The sequence below is a fragment of the Ixodes scapularis genome, unplaced genomic scaffold (assembly GCF_016920785.2).
Source record: "Ixodes scapularis isolate PalLabHiFi unplaced genomic scaffold, ASM1692078v2 PGA_scaffold5__190_contigs__length_132052651, whole genome shotgun sequence".
In the NCBI taxonomy this organism is placed as follows: Eukaryota; Metazoa; Arthropoda; class Arachnida; order Ixodida; family Ixodidae; genus Ixodes; species Ixodes scapularis.
The window spans coordinates 4116814-4130403 of NW_024609880.1; positions in this window are offsets into that span (position 1 = coordinate 4116814).

Consider the following 13590-nt stretch of genomic DNA (forward strand, 5'->3'; position numbering starts at 1 on the left):
TTCCCCGTATAGAGTCACACAGGCCATACCAGTTCTTCCTAGCCAAGTCCACCGCATAGTCCTCGGCCAGCTTTGTGAGTGCTTGAATCCTCTTCCTCAGCTTCTTGTTGTAGCGCTGTTTCTTCCATCTCCTGGTCAGCCCGCGTCGTGCTTCCCAAAGATGAAGCAGACGCGTGTCCACTGCTGGGGTCTTCTCTGAGAGTTCAACTTCAGCCACGAACGGCTTGACACTGGCGATCACCTCCGAAGACCAATCCTCGATGTTCTCGATGCTACTGCACCTTTCCCTCTCTGTTTTCGCCATCGGTCCCAATCCGTTATTCTTGCCTTTCCCGTCTTTCTTGTGTATCCGGACTCGTGAATAGTCGTTTCGAGGATACAATGATCGCTACCGAGTTGCTCCATGAGGTTAGTCCACTCAGTGTTCGCCACGTTCTTGACAAGCGTCAGGTCCGGACAGGTGTCTCTGCATGAGCTCGTGCCCGTCCTGGTTGGCTGATCAACCTCGGTAAGCAATGTTAGGCGTTCCTGGTTGATGCTTTCCGCCAGCCTTCTGCCTTTCGGAGAAACGTACTTGTAACCCCATCCCGGGTGAGGGGCGTTGAAGTCTCCCGCAATAACCACAGGGTCCTTCCCCGCCTCCTTGACCACCTTCGCGATGAGCCGCCTGTAGTCCGTCTTATGGTTCTTTGGATTTCCATACACGTTCACCACATGTACACCCCGTTCCCCTTTTTTCGCTGGGATGATCACAATGTGACAGCACGACACCTCACAGCCATCCAAGTCTAGTCTCGTGGCTGCGTAGGTCTTGTGCACAAGCGTCGCGACGTATTGGTCGCCCTCAATTATAGCATAGTCTTTGATCTTCACTGGTTTCTTGCCCGGCTCCTGCAGCAGTATCACCGCCGGGGGATTGGGTTCAAGCGACACCCTCAGGCTAAGGCTCGCCTGTTTCCGACCCATCCCCCTGCAGTTCCACTGCCACACTTTCAAACTTGGCTTCGCTGACTTGCGCATGATTCTGCGTCCGAAATTTTTGCGTCCCGTAGAGGCTCGCCCGTTTTTCTCCGCTTCGAGACGAACTGCCTGAAGGGGCTCTCTTGGTTTTGCTCAAGAGTCTTTCCTAATTTCTCCAGCTCGGTGACCCTGCATGTCAGCTGCATCACTTGGCTGGTGAAGAATTCTTGAAGTCCCTGGATCGCCCGCTGAACGGTCGTCTCCACGATCGCTTGTACTTGCTCTGCCGAGACTCCCCCGGTTCTTTCTCTTTTGTTCCAAAGTTCCTCTATGGTCTTTTTGCAGTGGGTCACGTTCCTCCGCAGGTCTTGTATCGCTCCGTTGCTGCTCGCCCCTCCACCTTTGGGCTGGGACGTGCTCCTCGACTCCTGATCCCCGACCCTTTGGATTTCCGGCCACTTCTTGCGATTGCCTGGATCAGTGAAGATCCCTTCCATAGAGGTGCTTCGCTTGCTCTTTTTTCGCTTGGATGTAGTCGTATCGCTTGGATGTAGTCATATCTCGAGACGCGCTTCTCCCACAGCTGGCGGACCGGCTGCGCGAGCGGGTGCGCGAGTCTGACACGCTCCGTCCCGACTCTCTCGAAAGCCACCGCACGTGCTGCGCGCCGTCGCGACGTCTCCCCCGACTCCGTCTAGGCTCCCTGCTTTTAGTCTCCTTGTAGAACTTCTCCGGGCAGTGTCTGTCGTAGGTCTTGTGGGCCCCCCCGCACAAGGCACACTTCGGCACACACTCATGGTCCTCACCGACCTCAGTGGCCCTGAACGCCGAGCACGCAAATCCTTCCGGCTTGCTGCATACGTCGGTCCGATGGCCCACCTCACCACAGTTCAGACAAGCCGCCCTAGTCTTCTTACAGATAAAGCAGGGAGTCTCAAGCCAATTGAAGCTCACCGTGAACGGTACCTTCTTCCCCGCAAATACGATTACCGCAGACTGTGACTTCCCTAGCCTCCTTGCTTCTAGAACTTCGTATCCCACAGCTCTGGTTTTCTGTCGAATCTGTTCGTTAGTCAGGTCAGGCCGGACACCGTGTATGACGCCGCGGCACGCATCTTCGCTCGGGGAGACATGATACGCTTCGACGTCTAGCACGCCGACAGGAAAATTCAGTTTCTTGATACCTGCGACGGCTTCCGCTTCGCTCCATTCGTCCGTACAAACCATGATTGTATTCTGTGCTTCCAGCAGCCTTACGACCGTCTTCTAGTTCAATCCTCTCGGCAGGGAGCTCTGGACCGCTTCCCCGATCAGGCTCCTGCACCGCTTCAGGTCCACCGCGACCCGATGAGGTTTGATAATGACCTTGTGCTTGTAGACTCTGAGACTGGGCAACCTCAGAGTTTTCCTCGACTTGAAATTCTCCGCCGTTGTTCCCCCGGCTTCATCTCGAACTTGTTTCTCGAGGCCTTGTGTCTCCCTCTTGCTCTTTTTCTTCTGCATCAGTACTTGCACCCAGCCGTTGCCGGGTCCTCCGTCCTCCTCGTCCCCCAAGGTGGCATCCTTGATTCCATCATCCCGGAGTGGCCGCTGCGCCGGGTTGATAAATCCATGCGCCACCTCGTCTGGGTTATAGCCGATCACTCGACCGGTACCTGGAGTTTCTTGGATCCTTGTATCCATCCTCCAGCCTTCAGCCCCCACCAGGACGGCGACCGCCACGCGATAGGCCTAGCTAGGCGGCCGCTCCGAGAAGCTCGGTGCGGCGCGCCCTGCGGCGCGAAGCCTAACGAGTGTTAACAGGCCCTCCGTGGGCCAGAATCGTGACAATATCCTTGAAATGAGAAAGATTCGGCTCACCGGCATGAAAGTGGTATCGAGCGAAACCGGAACGTTAGCTCTGTCTTCTCCAACACTTTTCACCGCACAGAAAAGGAATTTTCCAAGAAAAAGGACGATTTTCTGCGGAGCCCATAGAACATGCGTCCGCTCTCAGCACGTGCGTGCACGCGCTCCTATACGGGGAAGGCGTGCGCTAGTGGGGCGTGGAACACCAATCCTTGCATTCTCCTTGATGCCTGGGCAATATAGCATATGGTATATTGCTCTGTTGGCTTTCAAGTCAAATCGTTTTTACTTGCGAGGTTAAGTACTGGTAAAAGCGAGCGAGCTCAATATATACACTTAAGATCGAAAGAATAAAAACACGGAGGACAAGTACAGAACAATCACGTCCTTTCATCTTACCGCGGTGTCTTTAGAACAAAATGAATTATAAAAAAATCATGGTTGTCCTGTGCTTGTCCTCCGTGTTTTTATTCTTTCGAGTTGAAAGAGCTTAAGCACTTCTCAACTGAAATGGGCCAGTGGTCTCACTACCCTCTTCGTAACGACAACGCTTCTGTCAGCGCAGCCTCTTTGTGGACATGACCTCACGGAGCTCGAAGCAGTCCCTCGCGGTCCGACAAAAATTCCGTGCACGGAGTGCGCGCTCGAGTGTCAATTTTTAACGGCGCTCTTGTCCGTTTTGTGAACGGAGCGCCAAACTCGTGCGCTTCGGAGCACAAATTTAACGAGCCAATTATATAAGCCTAAAAAAAACCTTACGCTCAAGGAAGCAAACATGGATGACGCTAGCTCAACGGTTTGTCTTTTAATCCACTCTTCTAATAGCTTTCCTTAATCTAGAGTATCCGTCATACTGTAATGGCATCAAGCCATGCAGTGCTTAAAATCTCCTGTTCATTTCTATAGACTAATTTTATTAGTTTTATTCGTTGCACAAAAAAACTGTCATGACTAGGATATAGACGTAACCCGACTTGCTTGCCTTCCGATTGTTTCTCTTGTTAACAGTAGCTTTAGTATATTGGATATTAAAACATGACGTTTGGTAGCACATGATTGGCATGAATACTAAACAAAACTTTAATCGCCGAAGAACTGATCAAGGGGTGCAAACTTCAGTACTTATTACTATGGCATGGTAGGTGTCGAATCACCCACTAAAATCAGGGATCCGAGACCTCCCAAGAACCCCCTGACTTAAACTCTGATGCCATGCATATTGGTAATTTGAACATGGGGGAGATGACAGGTGAAATATCATTCCAGGGAACTAGTATTTGAGGTTAATGAAATAGTTCATAGGCATCATGTTTAAAAAAGCTAAAGAGGTGATTCATGGTAATAAAAACCCGAGACTCAGGAACACAGAAGGGGACGAACACAACACAGCATCTCAATCAAAAAAAAAGTTCTAATGTTGCCACTTTAAAAATGTGTCTTAAGTTTTCTATTAATCTTGTTGGTAGGAGTGTCGTAGTTGCTCGTTAAAATTTCTACGTAGCACTTCCCGTTGCGACACACCGAAAAAATCCCTGCGCGAGAACGGAGATAAAAACTAGCAAAAGTGCCGTCAATGGCAGGGTCTCTAGCGATTGAGCAGGGCACTGCCTGCCCTGCTGCAATCGCTACACACATTTTCAAAATAAATGTGGTTTACGTTGACTTTTGGCCAATTTTAATGCGATCACTGAATTAACGGGAGATTATGCTATAAAAGTCCGTTCCTAACTCAGATGTTTTAAAACGCGCTTCAGCTTCACTTCAATGCTAGTTTTACTTAGTAGTTGCATCAGCATGTGCTAGTAGAAGAAGCCAGAGCAAATGCATTACTGTACACTTTTTCTTTTAACGCAGAGCCAGTGGAGGAAGTTTCAGATTCCAGTTAGTCCAAGAAGCTAAAACATTAATTTGATTGGGACGTACAGTAGAGTCTCATTAATTGATACTCCAGAGAGTCACACATTTATATGAATTATCAAGTGTTGGAATTATCATAGGTTCTTTTTGAATATGTTGCAAGATAAATTATGATTTCTATATGGTAGGCCATGCATACAAAGAAGATACTTGTTGATTTCTTCTACGTAGGCCTACAAATCATAAGCAGATATGCCACTTATCGAAGATTGCTGAAATTTAAGACAATTTTTTTCATCCCTCAAATATGTTGTTAATAGGGGACCTTTGAGACAGAACATGACACCTCACAACAAATGTAAGTTAGTTCATCCAGTAAAAAAGTTGTTCATAATGAAGTATTAAGGGGGACGCATGAGCAAATAAAATCGGCGTCGTGCTGCAGTTTCTATAGCGACTTGCGCGAACGCTGTGACGTAAGCCTATGCGATGCCGCCACGTCACAGAGTCCACGCAATTTGCTATGGAAACTGCCGCGCGGCGCCCGTTTTCGTCGTTCATGTGTCCTCTTCTGGGCTTCAAAGCCTTATATACAGAGAGTTAGACCATTCATTAGAATGTATAGGAGGCAGATGAGGAGGCACCATTAGCCGAAAGTGGGCTGGGCGTATTCCATAGCGTTTTCACAAATTCGAATGGGGCCAACCAGAAGCCGCGCACAATGCCCTGGCGGTGACGGCGAGGAACAAAATTAATAAGTGCGTCCGAGTAATTCTTGGTGACTGGAAATATGGCGCACGTGATGTTTCGACGGCGGCCATGGAAAATCGTGGCGGAAGGTATATAACGATACAGAAGTTACAAAAAGCGTGCGCGACTATCTGAACGATTGACGTAATCTGTACGCCAAGTGCCTAGGGCCTGGAATCTGACGTCCAAGCGGTCAGACTCCGTCTGAGCAAAACAGAGTTCCAGCGGTTCATTTGCTCTTGTATCTTGCTTGCATTATCATAAATGAAACATCACGTGCACCATATTTTCAACCATGAAGAGTTACTACATATAACTCGTACGCAGATATTAGAACTGCTTGTCGCTACCATGGCCAGGGGATTATTTTCAGCTTCTGGTTGGCCAAGAAAGCTTGTAAAGCCCTCTGCCTGCGTCGGGTGCACGCCCTGGATCTGCTCGCTCCTCCAATTGACCAAACTTTATTTAAGGCTCTGCTCTGCTTTAGCCCCGTTGAGTGCACTTCTTACCAAGCACCAATGCACTGCGGAAACACAATACTCGCGAAAGCAAGCTCCACGGGTGTTGTCTCTCCACAGTGCACCGGTGCTCGAAATAAGTGCGCTCAACTTGGCCGCCAGAACAAAACCTGTGAATTGAACGAAAACGCCGTTCGTATTAAAGGCCGGTTCGCTTGTTTGTAACTGCTTACGGGTCTCTTGGACCGAAAGAACTTAAACGACTTATGAATTCATTGAAAATGAAACGGGACACCCCAAGTTTTGAAATCTGTTTGAATCAACCATAAGTATAAAATATTAGAGTTTGAATTATCGCGAGCCTATTGAATACGCTAAAGGAGATGTGTCTGAATTGAATGTGCTTAATATCACTGAATGGCTAAGCAATTGTAAGCTGGTAGTTTTATATTTCAAGCACTTGTATTAGTTATTTAAATCAATTCAATTTTTTTTCCTTTGGTTTAATTTATGGCAGGTTTGTTTTACATGTAAGGTACAATTCGTTTTGATTGGGTATTGATTTCGAGTTCTCAACTGCTGTTATTTCAAGCTGCGCTTACATGCATTATAAGACACCCGATATATCTTTAATTGAAGGGCAACTATAAGCCCAAGAATCGAGGGCATCTAGACGGCCAGCACAGAGACAAGTATAGTGTAAAAGTTCTTCAAACTTAAAGCTAGGCATGCCTTCTTCCAATAAGGGTATGCGGCAAAACTTTTAAAATTGATTTTTCTGTTCAGCTGCCATCCATAAAAACCGCTGATTTCACACACACAAAATCCTAGCTACATGTAGGACAGGTTGTGTGCTCTTTTACTTTTGCAAAAGCTGAACTTTTGTATGTTTTGTCTAAGAATGCCAAGTTATACAAGTTCATATATTGAATGACGAAGCTATGAACTTTTTATTCTAATCTGTACCCTAAAGCTTCATGTGACTTCGGCTTGCTGAAAGAAGGGAAGCTGTCCGCATTAAATAACGAAGCACTCTACCTTTCTATCTTTTTGAAGGCCATAGCAACGAGCCATCCGCACAAATCCTGCACCTCCGATACGTCAGGTGGCCTCCCTGGTAGAGCTGGGGTTCTACTATGAGAGTCACTTGATGTATCAAAGTGCAGGTGGTACTGATGACCCGTTATTTAGTGCGGACAGCTCTCATATTCCCTACGGATACCCATCCGTGATGTAGGGAATAGGCGTTCCGTCATTTTACGAAATACATTCCTTGTTCGTTCGGTACCACTGCCGTCACTGCCACGAGCTGCTAGATTTGTTTGTGTCTGAAAAACACACGACTATTGAGGAGCAGACTGTGCTTTCTGCTACCGGAGGACCATTTCCCACTTGCATAAACAAACGTGCTTATAAGGGCTGACTAACCAATTAGGTGCGAACAAAACTAAAAATAAGAGTTGAGTAAGACGAGCAGATAAGCATATTTGAAAGTCGCGGTAGAGCCAGATAAATAAGAGTCACGAATTTTTCGCATCCCCGTGGTTTGTAAAGCTGTGCCTTATTTGTTGCAGAAAACAAACTATATTGCGTTTTAGGAAACTACCACAGTGTGCTATTTTTTGGTTCATACAAAACCCATATTCAAACCAGAACGGAAAACAAAATATCCTCGACAGACTTAGAACAAATATGTGACCGTAGTAAGGTAGCCCCTCTTCCGGTTAAAGAAAAATTGCTGCTCAAATAGATTCTTGCAGATACTTAGTCATTAATAAAATTATATTTTAATGCACGCTTAAAAACATCTTTTCAAATATCCATCCCAATCCGCGTAATTAGAGCGCTATGGAGAAAACGAACTTAAAACTGCCATAAAAGTTTATAGCGAAAGTCGGTTCGGTGTCAGCAGGCTACATTCAAGATTGCACATTTACATTTTAGCATTCCTAGTTACCTTAGCAATTCTGACGCGATTACTGTCGCAGCAAAAGTAGAACACATGCAAATGAGCTTTTCCTGCTGAGGCATGCATCAGAGGTTCGGCGAGGTTTACGAGGTATGCCGCATCCCGTAAGCCCGAAAGGACAAATTTTAAAAGCAATTTCTTTTCTTTTTTTTTATTTTGCAAACGGTAGTGCATATTAGCCTAATCTTATCGCTATATCTTTTTGACTTTTGTATAATTAGCAAGGCCTGAATTCGGGGCAGGTCGTTAAAAGTACCGCAAGGTAATAAAACGTACTGCTAAACTTTATACGCGCCTGATTTGATTATCGCTTTGCGGGAAAGTCTCGCCGGTTATTGGTTTTTCACAGGACGCAGCTGTCAGGGGTGCGTGGGCTGCACTATTTTGAGACTCTTTCTACTGCCCACATAAATTTGGTTGGTCTTTTTTAACACAATTAAAAATCGTCATAAAAGATATCCAGCGCAAAAATAGCAACTACCCCAATGCATAATCTGTGTCGAGGCCCTAGAAGTAAAATGAATAAATGTTGCCATGAATGACTTAAAAAAATTGTTTAAGAACTTTTGTATCTTCAGTGCTCTTCCAAGAAAAAGAAGGGCAAAACTTTTCCCGCATATACTGAGTGTGGTTACCATGGAGTCATAAGCTAACCAAAAACTCCCCATTAGATAGCACTATATAAAATTAAGACCAAAATAGAGTTTTACCCGTTTTGTTATTTATATATACGTTTTATAGCTGTTTACATATTTGTGTTAGCGTGTGCAAATTATGTGACAAAACATATTATAAATATTGCACTTTGTAACATAACGAATCCTTATCTACGTTTATTGTGTATGTTTTTTCCGCTCAAGACAGAATGCAATAAAGTATTCTCGCCGCCACAGCGCTATCCAACGTATTTAGCCGAAGTGTTGATTGTTTTTGAGATCACCCCATTTAGAGTTTTTTTTTTTTTTTTACCCTAACGGACAATACAACAGAAGCAAATTTCTCGTTTTGTTCAAACACGAAAATTACAAGCGGGGAGGCAGATTCGGAGGAAATCTCCCAGTAAAAATGTAACTGACGAACATGTATGACAACACCATGTCGAACCTTCATCGACTCTATTATACTTGTCTAAAATAACCATATTGAATGTGTTTTTTTTTCGCTACAAAAATAAACTCTTTATCACAGAACTCTCAGTCTTTGTCGAAATGTAGGGCTATCGGTGGAGACTAGATGACAAAGTTTCACAGGTAGCCGTGATCTTGTTAAAAATATAACTTATTTTATTAAACTTTTACTGTACCTCTTTCAAAACCAAAGGAATCTTAGTGGCGTAGTGCCGTGTTAAACATATTGGGAAGCCCTGAGTCCCATTTGCGGTTTTCATTTGCCAACCTCACTTCACGACATCCCCTCCCGACCAAATACAGTGCTTCCAATTTCAAATATGCGATTTTGCCTATATTTCTATTACTTTAGCTGGTGCCCAGCAATCAGTGTTGTAAACGTTCCTCAAAAAGAAAACGAAATAAAGCTCGTTCCTCGCTCCTTCTGATTTTTGGAACGCGTTCCCGTTACAAGTTCCAACTCTGGGAAAGAAACTCGTTCCCGTTACAATTAAAAAGAAATTGAACGTATCGTTACATATACTTTACATTTGTATTTGGCTGATAACCATGCGTAATTAGATTAAGAAAAGTTTTTGTTTTATCTATCCCATTAAATGGCAACATAGGAATCCGAATGCAGTGATGGAAGTGCACCAGGAGAAGAAGAGAAGCAAAAGCAGAGTTTCATTTGTTGATATGTTCACCTTCAAAAATCTCAGTTTTCAACCATCTTGTTGTGGTGCGCGAGTCAGACAAGCCAAATGTACTGTTACCACACACTGCACGAGCGTTTCACAACAACCTCACAAAGTAACAAAGTACTTTGTTCAAACTTCACAATACTTGCTTCTCGATATTTCTGTCCGGAGGACGAGCAAGTGAAGAAGAGGTTAGGGCTTTTTAAAAGTCAGTCTTGAAAACTGCAAGTCCTTCTTCGTGAAAGTTGGATTTGTTGTTCAGTCTGAAAGTGGGGGACAGACGAAGAATAAATAAAGATCAAACTTTTTTTTGTGTCATTTAAGTGACCAATACTCGGGATACAAGGGTGCGTTCAATGTCAAATAAGCTGTTATTTTGTGGATGCTCAGCGATAGCTGTAGCCAGCCTTAGATTTTTGGGTGTATAAGGATGTGTGAAAGCAAAAAAAAGTAGCTGAGTTTGAAACGTTCCTGCTTCTGTGTCTTTTCCTTCGACTAAAAGTATTGATTTTTGTACCGTAGTCTCGGGCACTGAAAACATAATGTCCACTAGCTCTCCTGTACCCGGCTGTTACCAAGCGAGGACCACACAAAATAAACTTTAAGATAAGTAACCAAGATGTCAAAATCCTACTCTTCGTAAAGATATTGTTTTTATTCTTTTAGAATATCCCACATAGGAATAAAATACAAATTAAGCCACTGGACGAAAAAAAAGGAACGCCGTTCCGTTTTCCGCTCAGTAAAAATGTAACGAGTTCCAGTTCCAGTTCCACTAATTAAAAATGGAACGGCGGCGTCCCTTCGTTTCTCCTAAAATAAATGTGGCAGAGGAACGCTGTTCTTTAGAACACCGTTCCGTACAACACTGCTGGGTCATTCCACGCCAAACGATCCAGCCCCTAAATCGACCATCACGGAATCGCTTTTAAAAAATTGTAGGCACTTAAATCGACGTAAAAGGAAATCCTCCCAATATAGTTTTCCAGTAAAATTTTTTTGCTCCTTTGGCGACCCCTTGATTACCCCGAAGAACTGACTTCAAGGGCTATATACGGCATTTTTTTTTCCTGGCAGTTTTGAAAGTAGGTTTTAAAATAACACTGTTTTTACTAACTATATAGGTTCCTCTAAAAGCCCAAATAGTTACTTGCATGTAATTTCAACCTTTTCTTGCAATTCCGTGGCACTAAAAATAGCCTAATATGCCGATATTCACCTTTTTTTCCTCGTAAGAGGGCAAAAGTATCAGGCATAAATTTCACTTGTATTCATAACACTGACATTGAAGTTCATTATAAAAATATTTTTCGTATAATATTTGTTGCGGTGTTTCGACGAAAACATCGCCAATCTTGAAAATATCGCAAAAAGAGCAACTTTTACTTAAGCATAACGGTGTGAGGTGGTCGGTCTAAAAATATATTGTCAACGGCAATACGTCATTTAAACCCCAGACATCAAATAAGCAATGTTAGAAAAAAGTATTATTTCTTAAACGCGAAAAAATAATTTTTGGAATCCGGGCTAACTCAGCTCGTCGGCCCCAAGGCTCAAGCCTCAAGCTGATGATGGGTAGGGAGTCTTCGGAATACTTGTTCTATCTAACCTTCTCAGACGCAGTCAATTTGAGGACGTGACGCCGTCGTGACATTCACTGTTCTTGAAAGAAAAGTGAAGCCGACGTTCATTTCGGTTAATGAGGTTGGCTCGAAGTAATGGAGTCCTCCAGTCCCGCGGATAGGTAGAGCGACATTGGACCGAGATAATAACATCTCTCGCCGTACCTGAACATCACTTTCCGGCTCCCAGATCGCTCGAATTGGTGTCAGGTTGTCGCGTGCCCAGTTGAAGAGATTTAGTGGTGTTAAAATTTGTCCGCTGAATGGTCTTTGTAGGCTTGACTTCGCAGCCAGTCTTTTCACAGTTCCGCCCAATCCATCGCAGGCACTTTTTCCGTGCGATGTAGCAAAAAAGTTCCATGTTGCACTGAAGTTGTAGTCTTCCACGTGATGACAGAGGTTTACAAAGTTCTTTTTGTTTTTGTATTGAGACGCCGCACCGTCTGAGAAGTAATGAATGTGCTCTACGCGAGGAAGTTGGGCTTTCAAGTCATCCAGGAACATTTTCTGGAAAGTCGACACCGTTGCAGTGGTATGGTCCAAACAGTCCGATATCATTGCGTATGATATGACGTGGAGCTCGTCTTGACGATCTGGTGGACGAAAATAGACGACGACGGGATGAACTGTAGCTTGGGTATTGTCCCAATGATATGATTGTGGAGCGTCCTGAAGAAGAAGGCTGTAGTTTTCAGCAAAATCTAGCAGCACAATTGCTTCTGTTGGCGTAAGACGCATTTTTAAGTCGCGTAGATGACGCGCCTGAATCTTGCTCACGAAGTGATGCGTCTTTAGTTCTTTCAGCATCTCTAGCAACCGCTCGGATAATTCTTCTGGCGTGAGAACTATCGTTTCGAGTTTGCACCGTGCTCCACTGACCCATTGACACACGGTAACGTTGCTCACTAAGTCGGGGTCAAGGGCTGCGGAGTTCGTAAGTAAAGGTGCGACGTGCGTAGTGCCTGGGCACTGCTTACACCTGCCAAGCATGCAGTCTTCATTAAGTCGCACACTGTCATTCCAACCAAAAAATCAACTGCGTTTCCAGACCTGATGAGTGAAGAAGTAACTTCAAGTTCTGGTGATAAAGGCAAACACAGACGGAGTGCGTTCCTGAAGCTTCAGCAAGCAGACAGTGCTTGGGCCGCAAAGCAGCGAACTTTGAGAATCCGCATTTCACTCCGTTGTTGCTCTTCTTCCATTCCTCATATGCTTCCTTCAGGTTCACTAAAAGCAATAGTTTTTGCTCCCACGAACGACGTCTTTTTTGCCTGAAAGGCAGATGGAAACAAGTTCGTCTTTAAAAAGTTTCTGTCAGAGCTTTTAGTGGTCTCGTCTAGTGGTCTGTTCACTCTTTTGGTTGAGCAACTCAAGATGCCCTTCTCTTTTTTCATTGACAAGGCAAGGCGAGCCTGTCTTTCAGAGGCACCAAAATACTGCGCGATCCTATTTCGCGACCACGAGCTCGGGGCCAGGGTCAAAAGCGAAATCTTCTTTGATCGGTCTTTTTCTTCGCCAAAGTGCTTCTTCACGTCTACCATGAGCCGTCTGTAGTCGTCTGTCCGGAACTCATAACTAGGTGTTGGTCTAGATGTCCACGAGACGTTAACGTCCGCAGTGTTGGTCAGGTTACAGACATTCCGGCTACGACTGTCCAGCCTCGTTTGCATATCCGTATTTGTTTGTCCGCACTTCCGCCCGATGGACAGGGGAATTTCCCTAACTGCTGAAAATTGAGACTCAACGATGAGGGGAATGCTTCTTCCTGGTCGCTAGTTTCACAGGAGGTCATCTCTTCAGTAAGCGTGTCAGCAGTCTGCTTGCACCTCACGCCCATTTGGAAGCAGCGAACTTTGCACCCGGGGCACAACCTTTCTCCAGGAACAAGCTTCAATGACGGTAGAGCTATCGCAAGCTCTAGTGATATAACTGATGTCCCACGCCGGCTCCTGGTGTGTTTATGGAACGGGTCCATACAGAACATGGAAGCCAGAAGTGTGGCACACTTCTTTACGTAAGTATGATAATGATGAGCGCATATTGTGTTGAGCGCGTCTTCGTCCTTGTTTGCACGCAGAGCCAAAAGGCGTTTTTCTCTTTCTGTCACAGTTGGAATTTTAACGAGAAACTTCCTGTTGACTTGCGTCGTTTTATGGCACCCTTTTGGTCCCAATGAACACGGCACAAGATGGTCTTCTGAAAAAATAGATTAATTGTTTGCTCAGTGCACTCAAATAACTGAATTTCACCTGCTATTCTGAAATTACTGCAACAAGTACGAAGCTAAAACCTCGCTTTTAGAACGTTTAAAAGCAATAA